The 14505-nt window shown below is 57.5% G+C and overlaps 1 protein-coding gene across 1 annotated transcript in view; it reads right to left on the bottom strand.

Moving 5' to 3' along the window:
* Positions 1-14288, bottom strand: part of FAM222A (family with sequence similarity 222 member A) — a 37969-nt gene extending 23681 nt beyond the window's left edge. The window contains exon 1 of the mRNA XM_063315502.1: positions 13807-14288. The gene's annotated coding sequence lies outside the window, so the exon portion shown is untranslated. The remainder of the gene's footprint in view (positions 1-13806) is intronic.
* Positions 14289-14505: the final 217 nt, after the last annotated feature.

The raw sequence follows: 14505 nt of genomic DNA, 5'->3' as shown, positions 1-14505 counted from the left end.
GAGAGTAAGGCGTGCAAAGACACCCTGGTCACAGCCCTACATCGGTCCTTTTTCTCTCGTGCAAGCAAAAGTGAGAAACCCAGACACCTTGTTTCAGATGAGGGACTAGGAGGAAGAACAGATGTACGACGACGGGTTGATGGTGGGGAATTAAACAGAGCAGAGGCAAATAATTTGGGAGGGAGATCATCTGGCACACAGCCTCCCCGGTGCAGAAGAGGATCTTCTTTCTCTGGGGGCCATGAAAACACTTTGCCACTTTTGGGGTCTGGCCTTCTGGACAAAGCCAAGGGCCAGCCTGTGGCCCTGGGCACGGCCAGGCTCGATCTCTCCTGCTGCCCAAAGCATCTCGCTCTGACCCAGCCAAGATCTTGAGCGTCCACCCAGGAGAAAGAAAGTGCTGGAGATTCCAGGGGGGGGGGAGTCACAGACCCCTCCCCTGGCCAGAAGGCAGTGCTCCACAGCCCAGATCTGCAAAGGGAGGCAAGGGGTCAAAACAGCAAGAAAGGGAAGGAGGAAGAGAAATACTACTTTGTTTTCCTTTGGGGGGGGTGTAATCAGCAGGAAGGAGCACCCAACTCGGCCTCCTCTTTAAGCTGCTAGGAGGGGGCATCACGAAGGGTACTCAGTACGTAAAAGCCCTCTGCGTGTGAGTAGAAGGTCCTACTATACAATGCCTTTTGCAGGTGAGAAACAGGTTGCCCCAAAGGGGGCACGCTCAGAGCGTGTGCCAAGGGCTTTCCTCTCTCTGCCAAGTCAAGATGCCCTTGAAGCCCACTTCGGAAGGTCAAGCAAAGAGAAGGCAAGACTCTGCCAACCCCAATGCTCCCAATTTGCTCTGAACTGCCCTGCAAGGCCTCCCTCCCTTCATCCGCCCTGCCACCGGATCACCCTTCCTTCTACCCATCTTTCTGTGAGGTTACAGCAGGCCAGCCAGTCAGCATCCAAGGCTTCCAGCCTGTCTTTGCCTTTTGCTTGCCCAAGTCTTGGAATTTGCTTTTCCGCAGCGATCTAAGCACAGACTTGCCCTGGGATGGGGACGGTTTATCTGTTTGCCTTTAGCAGAGCACAGGTGGGGGAAGAAACCTTCTCCTGTAGGTGTCCCGGGGGGATGCCGAGAGGAAAACGTCACCCCGCCCTCCCGAAAGCAAGTTGGTTGGGGAAAGTCACACCGATCTGTGCTGACTGGCAAGCGAGTGAGACAAGGTCTGATGGAAAATTACAACTGGAAGGAGAACAGAAACCCCCTAGCTGGACACTGTCATTTCCAGAGGCCTTGTTGATTTCTCTCAATTAAGAAAAAAGTCTGACAATAATCTAATCTCTAGCCAAAGGATCCACATTTCTGCAACCGAGTCACCACACTGGAGAAGCAGCTGCAGGGATGTCTCTTCCCAGCCTGCTCCAGGTGCCCAGGAACATCCAGAGGGCCCCAGTGAGCCACCAGGAGCTTCTGGCTAGCAAGGCTCAAGATGGACAGGGGTCTCCTCCCCACATGACTGAGCACCCCCACCATTCCTCAGCTGGTTCCCCCACCCACACAGCAGCCCCTCTCACCCAACCTCTGCCCCCAGAGCAATTCTCCCAAGGTGCCACTGGACCAGAGTGCCCATTTCCGGACCTGCTGCCTGGGTGCTTGGATCAGCCCCTCTTCCTCACACCACCCCCAGAGCATCAAGCAAGAGGCTTCAGCAGCCTTTCCTTCCCAGGACAGGCGGGGAAGGGCATGGCTGGGCAAGGCGGCGGGGGGGGGGGGCAAACCCAGGACGACTCTTCAGAGGCGCCACCATTATCTGAAGAAAGGGACCAAGTGACAGAGGGGGCACTCCAGACCCCGGGAAGGAGGGAGGCCTGGAAGCTCGCTGACCCTGGACTGCCCAGCACACACACCCTCCTTCCGGGGCTCATGGGGTTACGGCTGGGTGGGGCGTTCGTGGTCCAAAGGCTTCTCTGCAATTCAGCTGCCCTTGCTGGCCCTTCCCTCTCGGCAGAGCGGGTGGGAAGGAAAAACGGAGGAAGACTGGCAGACTCCCCCCCTCAAAAAAAAAAAAAAAACAACGGAAGGAGCCCTTCCTGCAGCTTTTCCAGCCTTGGAAGTGGGGAAGGCAGGCCGCTGAAGCGGTGCGGTCCAGGAGGAAGAATCTCGCCCTCACTTTCTGTACACAGCAGCAACATAAAACAGGCGCTCCAGGAAAGGAACTTGCAGAAGGCAATTCTGGACGGATACGGACGCGCCGGGCAAAGGTTGGACTCAGGTCGCTTGGAACCCGGGTCTCTACGCTGGTTTTATTTGACTGGAGCCATGGGTACGGCCTGAAGCCAGCCAACTGCGGTTTATTCCAGAAACCAAGGTTTAGCAAACCATCCCTAAAAGTGAGTGGAGGCTCAACGTACCACACAGAGCCCAGGCTGGAGCAGGCTAGTGCCCTGGCCCGTCTCCCTGGGCTCGTGGGTGGCACTTCCACCCCCCAAAGCAGGGCAATTCCGGTCACTCCCTTTTCCCACAGGCCGCCAGCCCCTTCCCACAAAGGGACTCCGAGCCCAGCCCTGCCGAAATTCAGGAGGAAAGGGGCAGAGGAGGACCATTTCTCCGCCTCAGCCGCAGCCAATCTCACCTCGCCATCGGATGAGAAAACGAGGCCTCTGTCAAATGCCGGGTGTTAGTTCTACAAAGGCCACTTTCCTCGGGCAAGAGCCAGACGACAGGCAGAGAAACGCAAAATGATGAAAACGGGTTCACAGAACAATGCTGCGATGGGAAAAATGGTGTCAGGGCGGGGAGAGAGAGGAGGAATGCAGAGCCGCCCCCCCACTTGCCACCATCCCTTCTTCCCTTCTATGTTTATAGCAATTGTATGAAAATGTACAACACGGACCAGCAACAGCTGACAAATGAGATCAAACAGACGTGATTTCAAGTTGGCTTCATCCCGGGTTCTGATTGGCATTAATTGTGAGCATTTGCAAAGCAGAACAGAGAGAGAGGCTGACATTAGCTCCGAGCGAACATTTCCCTTCTAATAGTTTTAATGATTACAATGGGAACAGGGATCGGCTCTGCACATTAATAACCCAGGAACAGCTGGGGAGGCGGGCAGGGGGAGGGGGGAGGGGAGCCGTGTGTGTGAGGGCCCGCCCTTCTGCATGTGCAACACACATTCACTCACGTGTGTGCACCAGTGAAACAGATCCCTCCAGCAGGAAAGATTACAGGCAGAGTGGGTGCTCTTCCAACAGCATTTTCTGTTTGCGAACCTCACTGAGAAGAGGAAGAGGGTGGCACGGTGGCAAGGCAGAACCACCCAGAGGAGTGCCAAAAAGGGACAAGTCACCCCCAAACAGGATGCCGGCCTCCGCTTCCATCGTGCAGCAGAAGGGGCGAAGCAACGCGCAGCCGGTTGCAGGCCTCTGCCCTTCCTCCTCCGTATGGTTTCTCTGTCCAGCGCCAGCCCCCGCTGCCACTTCTTCATGCAACTCAGGGGGAGTAGCAGCAAGGGGCGCCCTAGCAAGCCCACTCCCTCAGTTCTGTGGCTGAAACTGGGGGTCGCTCCAGAGAAGAGGGGGCAGCTGGGGAGACTGAGGCTTGACTCTGCCCAGGTGTCCAAACATCTTGAGAGACCCTCTGCCCGCCCCTCCTGGCTCCCACACAGGGCTCAGGGGCTCTTCGCTGGGGGCTGGGAAGGAAGGGGGGACAGACACCACTGCGGAGCCAAGCAAGCCCAGCCCCGCGAATGTCAAGGAAACGTGCCAGCTGACCCAGCAAGGCCTTCCTCCCCGAGAAGCCAGCCAAAGACCCCCATGGCTTGCGGCGCAGGAGATGCCCAGCTGCTGGGCCAGAAATGCACTGTTTGACCCCGGAGCTGGAGCATCCCCTACCAGCCAGACCCACCCTTTCCACAGCCACCTTCGTGGCCCAGAAGGGACTGCCCACCTGCTCAGGCCTAAGACTTCCCACCCACAAGGAGAAGTGATCTGAATTTGGGGGCACAATCTAGCTTTTCCGACGCCCCCCTGCGGTGCTGGGTACACCCAGGCTCTGAGAAGGCCTGCCTTTTTCACATCAGAACGATTCCCCTTGTTGGTGGCAGAGGGCCCCCCAGACACGCATCCAGAGCCAGCCAACTCAGAAGAAGCAGGTTGTTGGGTTGGGAGACACAGCCGCAGCCACGAGATGAGGAGTTAATCCAGCCAAGAGGTCAAGCCACGGAGGTCCGTGCCCTGAGGCTCCGCTGAGAACTTCAAGCTAGCCTCTCCCGGCCCCTCGAACCCCCTTTTGGCCTTATTCAGAACCAGACCAGCACCGGAGCATCTCAAGGAAGGGCCTTTAGTGCTTCTGAGGGCTTCTTGGAGAGGTAGGAGGAGAAAGATGTAACACCATCTTATTTATGTTTCCCTGCGCAGAAGAGAATACACACTGGAAGGGCAGATATGGACACGCGCGTGTGCCCATGTGCAGGCCTTGAGCAGCCCAAATTTCTCCGGAAAGAACAGAGACCGTTTCTCACCGGGCTAACATTGGAACTAAATGCTGTTGGACACCAAGGAGCAGATAATGGGAAAGGGGGCTGGAGGGAGAGATACCTCCTTTGCGGGTGCCTTTCCCTCCAGCTGGCAGGACGAGAGACCCCCAGACGTGGAGACGGACGGCCAGCAGCCGCGAGAGGTTGGCCAGACGCCAGACCCTTGTCATGAGTAAGGATGGCAAGCAGGGGGCTCCCATCCAGACTGTCAAGCGCATGCGTAGCACTGAGGAATTGGTCAGCCATTCAAAGAGACACAGATCGGGACCGCCTTAACCTTTGGGGTTTATATGTCTGGGTTTTCCCACGCTTCTTCAGTTTGTTAGGATTCCTGTTAAGTACTAGCAATAAACATTAGAGACCCGTTCCTTGTCTCAGCGTGTTTCCTGGCTGTTAGGACACCCTGAGGGCAAAGGCAGTGGGTGCTGACGTCAAGTGACCGTCCCTGGTGGCCTTCATCCTCGAGGCACCCCCGGTGGGTTTTCAGCTCACCCCCTGCTCCGGTTTGGAGTGAAGGAGACGCCACCCTTTCACCTGTCTTCCCCCCAAAAGACCTCTGCTGTTTCTCCTGCTGGACCAGAGAAGCTGCTCTCTTATCGCAGCCGCTGCGGCCCAGCCAGGATGTTACCTCTAATTGGGTGTAACAGCCTGTCTTGTTTGGCTCAAGGAAGCTAAATCAAGGGCACACAAGAGTAGCTGCCGACTAATTATATCTCCGGACTGCAGACTCCAGCTTGTCGTGCTCATTACTGAGCTAGAAAAACGGCCACAAGCCTCTCAGTCCCCACCCACCCGTGGTCTTGGGGAGGGGACGGGCAGCAGATGCAGGAGGTGGCCACATCCAGCGACGGTCCAGCTACCCGCACCCGGCAGGGCACTCTCCGGTCCCACCTCTGAAGGCAGAGCACCTGCAGAGGCCACACGCCTGCCCGTTTCACTCTGGGATGAGCCAATATCCAGAAGCCCCTTTTCCCTCAAGCCCCCCACTCCCCAAAGTTGCCAGACCACAGACCTGAGATAACCGAGCCACTGTAATCAGCTGCTTTACAAACATCAAAAGCTTCCGAGGAGCTTCCCTGTGTTCTCAAGGCAGGCGATGATGTTTGTTGAAACTTCTGCTAAGTGTCCCCCTATTTCCTAAAACGCCAATGCAGGGATTTTCATTCTTGTTGCCAAGAGCACTTTAAAGTGTTTTTATTTGAGCTAATGCTTTAATTACACTGGTCCTCTCTTACTGGTATTTTAGTATCAGCTGCTTCAAACATTCTTTTTCAGGCAGAGAGAGAATATAAATTTCCGGTCTGTACTTTCTGCTGGCCATCCCATCATTTCAGACAGGCACCCCCCCCCCCAGTGTCTTCCAAATGGGCTGGACTACAATGCCCACACTCCTCAGCCACAGGGCCAATGTATGCCTTCCATCTCCAAAAAGAGGCTACGTCCTGAGATTTCATCAATAAATGCCTTACTCCTCCTTTATGGCACTAGCTTGGATCCCTTCTTACAAAGAGGGAACCTTCCACCGCAAAACCTGTTTGCGGCCCCCCAGGAGAAGGCCGCGGCCTGTGGGGATATGCCCGAAGGCATCCCCCCTGCACCTCTGGGGAACGTCCCCATCTCCTGCACCATCCCTGGCAGGAGAGACATGAAGGAGCCTGATACACGCAGTGGCGCAAGGCCCCCTCCAGCCTTAACGCCCGATTAGCGGTGGGCAGGTTACCAGCAGCAGAGCCAGCTTTGCCCAAGGGCACCCTGCCCCTTAAAAGGCCAGCCTCAAGAAGCACAAATTCAAAAGCAAAGTCTCTGTCAAAACACGCACACCCTTCACGGACAGGCGGCAAAAGGGGCCCCCTCCTCACCAAACCACAAAGGGACCCCCCTTTGAAACCAGTTCAACAGAGGCCCATCCCGGGCCAGGCAGGTTGGTGGGCCAAATCCTTTACACCCTTGTTTAGCAGCCCCAGGAGAACGCCCAGCCCTGCCTGCCTGCTCTGCAGCCCAGCGCCTTCTTTCCAGCGACAGCCAGGTTTCAATCCGATAATGTGGACACAGGCAACGAATGGACCTGGCCCCACTGAGCTTTTCCCATCGTCTGCTCTTCTAAATCGAAGGAAGCCAGCCACCCCCACCATCTGGTGGCAGCGAGTTCCAGGGGCCCTCGACACATTATGTGCAGAAAAGGGCAGGTCTGGCTTGTCTGAAATTACAGCTGAGTTAGGATTAGAGGACGAGGAATACTAGTTATATTATTCTAGTTTTCATAAATCTCTCTGTCTCCATTCCTTCACCTGCTCGCCCTCCGAAACTGCCGGAAGACGCAGCAGCATTCTGCTTAAAGCAAAGCGCTTCCTTCATTCTGCCAGAAGTACGAAGAAGCAATTACCCAGCTGCTTTTAAGCTTACACCCCAAAAGTCCAGCCAGCAGGTGAGAGAAGGGGGGTTTCACAAAGTAGCTGATTAATCAGGAACTTTTTCCTCCCCCCACGCAGCCTGGACTCCGCTTCTCAGGATCCTTTCTCTCGAATTAAAATGCCAATTCACTGATCTGCAGGAGGGAAAATGCAAGGCAATTAAAATCTTAGGGCGAGGCGTATTTCCCCCCTTCCTTCTGTTCGATCCGACTCGACCAGCAACCCGCAAGAGGCGAAATTCATTTGGCTCCCAGGGAGCCAGAAACGCCTGCACCGGTCCTGCAGGACCTCCAGCATCTGGCCGGCTGGCTGGGGCAGCAGGAGGCGGGGGCCGTGTGAGGGGAGTTCAGGAGGCTGAAAGGCTGGGGGCCAAGTGCAGCCTGCCAGGGAGGGGACTTAAAAGCGCCAATATTGTCTTCCCAGGCAATAAAAAATTCCCAGCAGGCTCTTGTCGGTTTCAGGCCATTAACTTGTTTTTATTGAAAGGTTGTTTACAGCAGTCATAAATAGATTCCTTTCTGTGCCTCTCCAGCAAAGAGCCACCGCAAGACCCCAGGAAAGGGGGGGGGTGCGGCTGGGAAGAAAGCCACGGCCCTGAGACACTGAGGGGGGCCGAGCAACGAGGCTGGACTGCAATCCCTGTTTCGAGCAGTTGTTCTGAACGGGAGAATTCCAGTCACTCGGACGGTCCGATCTTGCAAGGAAAGCCTGTTGTCCTCGGTGCGTCTGCGTAAATCTGGGAGCGGACCTGTGAAACCAGGGACTGCAATGACCTCGAAACTGGACTCTGCAGGCCCAAAGTTCAAAACCAGGGGGGGGAGCAGAGGGCTCGAGCATCGGGGGGGGGGCGATATCACTCACAGCCAACCAAGCTAGGAAAAATCAGGAGAGGCTGCAGCTGGCAATTTCTTCTGGAAATGGAAATTCCAGAAATGCAGCTTCCATAATTCGGACGCGCTAAGTGCCCACATAGAAGGCCTCACCAGGCGCCTCAGCCTGCTCTTCCGACCTTGCTGCCCGGCCTTGGTGGCAGGGGGCTCCAAGCCCCTTCACCCACCTGCAGGGTCCCCGGGTGGAATGGGTGAAGCCGGAAGAGAAGAATCGCCCGCCACAGAAATGCAACTTCCAAGGAAGTTATGACCAGGAGCAAACAGGTCCCCTAACCTCATCCAGGCCTCAAATCCCAGGATTCAAGTTTTCCATTCTGGAAAGAAATCCACATTGGAAGCCCACCAACGCCTTGTAGGGTCAGCAGGATGAGACTCCCCCCCACAGGCCCCTGGCTCCTGCTTGACTTGACCGCCAAATGGGTCAAGCATTTCACTGGAAAAGTGATGGATGCTCACTGTTTCAGTCCTTATCCCTGGCCCACAATGATCCTGCACTGGCTGAGCAGGGGAGAAAGATCTCAGAAATTTGCAGGTATCCCGGGCCTGGCAGCCCTGGGCGAGACAGCAAGGCCGTGACTCACACGAAGGTGTGCAAGTGCACGCGCACCCTGGGAGGACAAATCCCTCTCTGCCCCTTATCATCTAAATCCGCAGCCAAGGCTGAACCACCACTCAGATTCTGTTTTTCCCAAAGAGGCACATGCACACGCAGAGACAGCGTTAGGCAGCTTTCAACCAGTGTCAGCCGGCTGATAATTATGGAGGGCATCTCCTTGGGAGAGAAGCAAGTGCAGGCAAGCAAGTCCTTAGCAACCAGGCAGTGCCCCTGGAGTGGCCGACCGACCAGCCATTTCCCCCCCTCGCCCTTCCCTTGCGGTGCCAAGCAAACACAAACAGCGACAGGCAGCCGCACAATAGCTCTTGACACACAAATAGGTTAACATAATAAAGCCAGCTTTAGCCGGCTCACTCAAGGGAGAAAAGCAATTCTCCGGGTGAGGAGGAGGTAATAAAGCCTGGCTTTTGTGTGCGGCTTTGTTCCCGCCTTAGCCAAGAGGAATCGCCCTTTGATTGAATTACCTTGCGCGAATATTAGCTTTTCCCCAAGAATGCACCTGGCAGGAGGAAGAGAAGGAAGGCCCAGCGGTCCCTCCCCCCGCCGGCCAGCCAGCTGGCATGAAAAGACCTGCAAGCCTAAAGCATCCCCTTGTTTTCTGGAGGGGGGGACCCCTTTCCTTCTCCCTCCAAGCGCCTCTCACAGACTGCCAGGGCATCAAGGCGAGACTTTCAGGCCCAACCCTTTCCTGAATCTCCACACCGTCCTGCGCACGTGTGGAAGTCAAGGTCTACAATACAGTGAAATCCCGCAAGCAGAGAAAGAAGAAAAACAAGATCCTGGCTTTTGGGTTCAGGTTGCTTTCCAATCTTTAGCGCATCCACAATATGGACTAGGAGCTTAAACACGGGTTCAACCTACAGTAACAAAAACGCATGGCATACCAAGGCAGCGTACCATCCTTAGCCAAGCGCACCACCCCATGTGGAGGGCCTCAGATCTGGGGGGAAATGGCGGTACGCACATCGTCACTTTATCCGAAAGACTGAGCGAGACGGAACGGAATATAAACGTGCGTGCCCTGGGTGAGTAATGCTGCAGAATCAGAGACCTCCGCTCAGGAAAACAGCCCCCTCTCTCCACTTGCTCCAACAACCCAAGCAAAATCCCCACCACAGCATGGGTCAGTTGCACACGATTTTGGCCCTGGAATCCGACTCGTGGGAGAGGCAAACCTCGGGCATGAGGGGCCGTGGGCCTTTGAAAGAGCCCTCCAACCCTTTTCCCCTCTGCTGCTGTTCACTTCCGTCAGCCTCGCCTCGCGAGCGGTCAGATTTCATCAGGCAGCTCCAGGGGTTGCAAACTTCACCCACTGGCACACTCCCCGTAAGGCACCATGCACACCCCTCCCAGGCAGCAGCCGCAGCAAGAAAGGAACACGGAGGTCTGGGTCAAATCCTTTCTCAGCCATGGAAAGTCATGGGGGGGGCGGGGGGGGGCATGTGCAGACTTTGGATCAGCCCCCACCTCCCTGCCCAGCTGGGGAGAAAACAAGAGGAAGGGAAGATGCCTATGCCGCCACCAGCTCAGGCAGGGGGAAATCATGCCCAAACACACACAGGTGACAACGGCTGGCACGGACCCACACGGATCCACCCCCCCAGTGGAGACAGCCAAGCACAAGCAGGTGCTCCTCACCCAACTTTCTGAAGCTAAAACCCCAAGCGGGAAGATCAGGCAGAAAGATGCGCCCCCATCTTTTACTGCATCCTTACTTAACTTGGAACAACTCCCCCCTCTGAAAAACCAGTTTTCCTTTTGGGCAGGAGAGGGTGCTTCAGCAAGGGAAATAATATTACAATGTGGGCGATGTGGAGAGTTGACCCTGAGTCAGCTCGCAGGCCGTCCCGTCAAGTCCCCAAACCGAGCGGTTGCGTGGACCAGCTGCTCCAAATCCGAATTAGAGATAAGGATCCAATCGACAATTCTGGTCAGGACCCCTCTAGCCATCCTGCCAAGGGGAAATAAAATGTGCTTTCAAGACCAGAAATCCAAAAGCAGACCAGAGCTCCATTTATCGGAAGTTTAGGGAGCGCAACAGGGCAGGCAGGCAGATGTTACCACCTCACCTGGCCTTGAAAGTTTCTCTAGGTTGGAAAACTGAGCCATCCATGATTCTTACTCACCTGAGCGAAAAAACGGGCACTGGCCGTGTGCCACAAACCCTGCCCTGCCCCCCAAGTTGAAGGCCGCCCCCCAAGAAGGGGCCTTAAAAATCTCCCGGAGTTGCAGATGCCCCCCCTGGGCACCCGCCACGGGCAGCCCTTGCTGAACCCCAGAAGGGAAGGGGACAGACCAGACCGCCCCCCTTGCAAGAGGGGAGCCATTCAAAGGGCCTGTTTGTCACTCCTCCCTGGAGCTGCAGCCTTGGGCAATGGAGGATTCCGTGGCTTCCAGGCTTAAATTTTTAATGCCCTTCCCTCTTTAGACTTGAAATATCTTGCGGTGTGAAACTGAGAGGGAGGAGGCAGAGTGGAGATTTATTGACCTGTTCAAGCCAGGAGCGGATCTGCAGGCAGAGAAGAAGGGCACGCCCCTGCTCTCAGAGGCTTTTAAAGATGCAAAGGGCTGATTCTGGGCACTTCCTTCTCCAAGTAAGGATGTCGAGTAAATGCCCCTAATGAGATAAAAGGAAACAAGGCCCCCTCTCTGGCCCATAAGAAAGAAGCACCCAGGATCCACAGGTGGATCAAGCAAAGCAACTGTGCAAGCTTTTGAGTCCTGCAGAGTTCTTCACCAGGCAGATGATATAAGATTCCAGGGGGAAAAGTCGTTCTCAAGAGAGAAAGGAAGAGAACAGAAATGAGTTCCTAATCCCTTACAGGCTCAAGGATGCTCCAAGTCTTTTGCCTCTTCTTTCTCTTTGCAATCATGATCATGTTGCCGTTCCGAATCTCACGAACCACCTCTTCACTTTTCTAAGATGGTATTTCACAATTTTGTCTCAAAAGCACTTCTAAAGGAGTCAAGGCGAGTCACACATTTCTGAGTGGAAATGTGGCCAACAATAAGGGGCTACATCTCTGCATGTTTCACTTGAGCAGATTCACATCACAAGCAGGCAGACCTTAACATTTCACAGAATTTTTCATCCTAGACCATCCGAAAAAAGGGTTCGCAGCCACTCATAAACCGGCTTGCTTTATTAGCTGATACAGCAGCCACATGTTCAGCCTGGATACTTCAGGGAACTTGCATCGTAATAAAAACGAAAACCACACAAAAATCGAACAGGACCCAATAAATTCATTAAAATTTAAGGGCCTGGCTAAAGAGAAACGTTTTTCTCCCGCTCCAGCCCTGACATCATGACCCTTTTTCATTCCATCCAACAAAATTTGCAAACTTTTCTTCCAATCAAGCTGGCAAAGATAGAGAAAAAAGTCTACATATTCTGCTCACGTCATCTAACACACTTTGCACAATTAGGCACTTATGTCCAAAAGCAGAAGCCCGCACTTGACCCACGGACCCAAATGCCCAGAGCCCAACCTGGACAGCGCCAGGCAGACCTGGCTCACCCACCGCCACAGAGCCTTGCAGAGGACGGGGAAGGGTGGACACGCGGCACCCGGTTCACCGGCAGGAGTTCCAGGCAGAGGCCCTGCTGGACACTCCATGACAAGGGTGGGCTTGATGGGCCAAAGGGCCTGCCGGTCAGCAGAAGCCACTCTCCTTGGGCCGGGGCCGGCTGAGCAGAAAGAGACCCTGCAGCCTGGGGAGACTTAACGGCCCAAATTGTCTGGACCAACTATGTCTCTTGTTCTGGCAGACCAAAGACTTGACCGGGCTGGGCAGGAGCCCCTGCCTCGAGACTTCCAGTTCCAGCGGCCGAGACCCGGCTCGACTCTGCCTCGGAGGCCTTGCAGGGAGCCTAACACCAGCTCCCCTGCTCTGCAGACAGAGCTCCACGCCTTCCTCCTGCTCTGGAGAAATCAGCAAAAGCACCCTCCTTTCACCCTGTCCACTGTGCCTTCTCCAAGCCAAAACTCTCCAAGGGCCCAAGCTGCGGAAGTTTTCCCTTCCTGTCCCTGGGCTGTTTGGCCCTTTTATGCTCGCTTTCCGGGGCAGCGAGGGAGGATAATAAATAATCGCAGAGGCTCCCCCTTTGCGCCTCGCCCTGCCCCGCCACCATCCATCAGGCCTTCGCTTTGCAGTCCAGCAGCAGCAGCAGCATTTCTTCCTCCCCATTCGGAAAAAGAAAGCAGGCCTTGTGTGCTCGGCAGCTGACAGCTCTGGGGTGGCTCAAGGGCAGAGCGCCTTGCGAGGGAGTTAAGCACCCCGGCTGCAAACAGCAGCACCTGCCAAAGCCAAATGTGGGACTCCCCCGCTGCCCCCCCTGCAACTTCCTTTCAGTCTGCAGACGCCCATCAAGCCAGCATCCCAGAAACTGCCCCACAGGGAAACCGCTTCCCCCTTGCTGGAAGCGCACCTGCCCTTGCCCTTCCAGGGTGGACTGTTTCTGGGCCAGGCGGGGCGTGTGTGTGAACGTGGGGCGGGGGGATGTTGCTTCTTAGGGCTTTGAGGGAACCCAGGAAGGCTCCAACTTGGCCCGATCATCCCTGGCACCCTCCGCAGGCTCTGGGTTCCCCGATGCCCTCTCTCCGGCCTCCTGGCCCTTGGAGTTTGTGGGCATGTCCAGAAGGCACGGAGGGGGCAAGAGGGGCTGCTTTGCTGCAGCAGAGCCTCCCTGCCCCAAAGGGTTTCTGGGGGGGGTGTCAGAGGCCTCTCCTGAAAGCCCCCAAGAGACAGCAAGGCTCTCCGCTGCCCCCAAGGCTGGCTTGGGGGGGCGACAGACGCCAATAACTCCCATCAACCTTCACCCAAGCACCAGCACGTTTTGTCGCTTCCAAGTGGAGACCACCCACTTGGCTGGGAGGGGAGACACTGGCCAAAGCCAAGACCACGCGGACCCCCAGCGGCCGGGCCGGCAGCTGCCCTCGGGCCCCTCGAGAGCCCCGGGAACCAGCCTTGGCCCCATCGGCCCACCAGACGCACCTCCTCCAACCAGACCCCAACCGGCGGGGGTCCCGGGTCCTGAGCCCCCCCACCTGAGCAAAGCAACGCACTCGGGGACCCGTCAGGGTTTTGTGGGGGGCTTATCAGCTGCCGGCAGCTTTTCCTTGAGGCTTCCCCCCTAGGGACCGCCTGCCACTGGGCAGATCGCCAGGGCCAGCGGGCGGGGAACGGGCAAGCAAGGACGGGGCGGACTGTCCCATCTCCATCATCCCCAGCCGGGCCGAGGGGGCCTCCCGCCCAGGGGCGCGCGCCCCCGCCTCGGCCCGGCAGCCGCAGCGGCGAGCGCCCGGGCAAGAGAAGCGGGGGCAGGGGCCGATCCCCCCCGCCGCCGCCCGCCCAACCCGGTTTACCATCTCGGCGCGGCTCCGGATCGGCCTCAGGGCGCCTCCGCCGCGAGCAGCAGCCGCCGCCGCCGCCGCCGCCGGGTCCTCGCGGCCATGAAGGGAGAGCGGAGCCAGAAGCGCCGCGGTGCCTCGCCGGGGAGAGCCGCCGTCCGCCCGAGGGGGGCGCCGCCCGCCGCCGCGATCCTCACGGGCAGCCCGGGCGCGGCGTCGCCCGGCCGGGGCGCTGCGGGGGTCGCCAGCCGCCAGCGGGGCTCACATCCTGCCGGGGCCGCGCGCGGCGGAGCCGGAGCAGCCCAGACGACATGGAGGAGGGCGGAGGGGCGGCGGGGCTGGTCCCTTTGTGTGCCGCCGCCGCCGCCGCCGCGCCACGCCGCAAGCCGGCCCCGAGCAGCTGCGGGCGGACGGGCGAAGGGGCAGCGCGCGGGCTCCCCGGGGCGCGCGCAGAGCCGGGCGGCAGGACGCGGCCCCTCTCCCGGGCCGGGGACCCGCCGCGGCCGTGCGGGCGCGGGTGCGGATGCGGAGTGCGGATGCTGAGCGCAGCGAGGCGGCTCGGTCTCCCGGAGCGCTGGGCTTGGGGGAACGCAGCTCCGCCCGGCCCCGGCTTCTTTTCCCGAGGTGGGTGGCCGGCTGGGGCGAGCAGCAGCGCGGCAACCGCCCGCAGACGGCACGGACGGCTCCGCCTCGCTCTCCGCGGCGGCGGGATCG

The sequence above is a fragment of the Candoia aspera genome, chromosome 15 (genome assembly GCF_035149785.1).
Source record: "Candoia aspera isolate rCanAsp1 chromosome 15, rCanAsp1.hap2, whole genome shotgun sequence".
In the NCBI taxonomy this organism is placed as follows: Eukaryota; Metazoa; Chordata; class Lepidosauria; order Squamata; family Boidae; genus Candoia; species Candoia aspera.
This window is presented reverse-complemented; position numbering and strand designations above follow the sequence as displayed.